The following is a 1,671-nucleotide window of genomic DNA, read 5'->3' as shown; positions in this document are numbered from 1 at the left end:
AGCCTGGAACACGAGGATTGATAATTATTTTAAGAATGATGGATTTGAGCAGTGTCTGTATGAACATGCTCTCTATGTAAAGAAGAAAGGAGGTAAAATTCTACTTGTTGCTCTATATGTTGATGATCTGATTTTCTTAGGTAATGATGAAGGAATGATTCAAGATTTTAAGAAGAAAATGACGAAGGAGTTCGAGATGACTGATCTCGGTCAGATGAGATATTTTCTTGGTTTGGAGGTTAGACAAGATGAATCCGGGATCTTCGTCTCTCAGGAATCCTATGCAAAAGGAATTTTAGAGAAGTTCAAAATGAGTGATTGCAACCGGTTTCAACGCCAATGGAACCCGGTTTGAAACTCTCAAAGTATGATGGAGGAGAGAGAGTTGATCCAAGTATTTACCGGAGTCTAGTTGGAAGTCTGAGATATTTAACATGTACAAGGCCAGATCTGTGTCTGAGTGTTGGGATCATAAGTCGGTTTATGGAAAACCCGAGGTACACTCACTGGAAGGCAGCTAAGAGAATTCTGAGATATGTGAAGGGAACAATCTCACAAGGACTTCATTACTCGAAGTCGGACAAATACAAACTGACGGGTTATTCAGACAGTGATTGGTGCAGAGATGTTGATGATAGGAAGAGCACGGCTGGCTATGTGTTCTTCATGGGAAATACGACATTTACTTGGATGTCGAAGAAGAAACCCATTGTGACCCTGTCTACATGTGAAGCCGAGTATGTTGCGGCATCTTGGTGTGTTTGTCATGCAATATGGCTGAGGAATTTACTAAGCAAGCTGGAGCAAGAGCAAGTCGGCCCAACCGAGATTCGAGTTGACAACAAGTCCGCGATCGAGTTAGCTAAGAACCCGGTCAATCATGAGCGGAGCAAACATATTGATTTTAAATTTCATTTCATCCGGGATCAAGTAAAAGAAGGAAATGTGGAGCTCACTCATGTTGCAAGCCGAGATCAAGTTGGAGATATTTTCACAAAGCCCCTGCCGACGTTGTTGTTAGAAAATTGTAAGAAGAAGATGGGCATGAAGGACGGTAGATATACTAAAGATTAAGGGGGAGTTTTGTTAGGTTAATCTTTAATTTAATAAAGGAAAATAGAAATATGAAGGTTTTTGTTTTATGGTGTGTCCCAAGGCATATGTTAATGGATAATTAATATGTTTAGATTTCCTATGTTAGTCATTATTATTCTTAATCATTTGTTGTTGCTTATAAAAAGCACATTGTAACTCTTGTAAAGTAGCACTTGACAGAATCAGTAATACAAAGAGGTATATTCAGAGAATTACTTGTGTGGTAAAGTGTTTGAGAGAAACACCATAAGAGAACCTGTGAATTACATGATTGCCATTGCAGCCAATCTACTTCTAACTTGACCTGGATCTTGACCACAACTTGTAGGAGCGGGGTTTTGGCCTTAACTAGAAAGCTCATTAGGAAAATTTCAAACAATGACCAGTGCTAAGTTTACCAAAACACACTTTGCCCTGATAAGTTTATTTTTTACAATAACACATTCAAAAAAATAGAAATTTTTAAAAATGATTTTTAAAAAATTTCAAAATTTCCAAAGACCCTCCTTAATGAAGGTTTAATTCTTCCAATTGAAGAAAATTGAAACTATCGTGAGCACATGAACTATCAGGAAT

The sequence above is a fragment of the Gastrolobium bilobum genome, unplaced genomic scaffold (genome assembly GCF_033153095.1).
Source record: "Gastrolobium bilobum isolate Gb01-03AN ecotype WA unplaced genomic scaffold, APGP_CSIRO_Gbil_v1 utg15774, whole genome shotgun sequence".
NCBI lineage: Eukaryota > Viridiplantae > Streptophyta > Magnoliopsida > Fabales > Fabaceae > Gastrolobium > Gastrolobium bilobum.
This window is presented reverse-complemented; position numbering follows the sequence as displayed.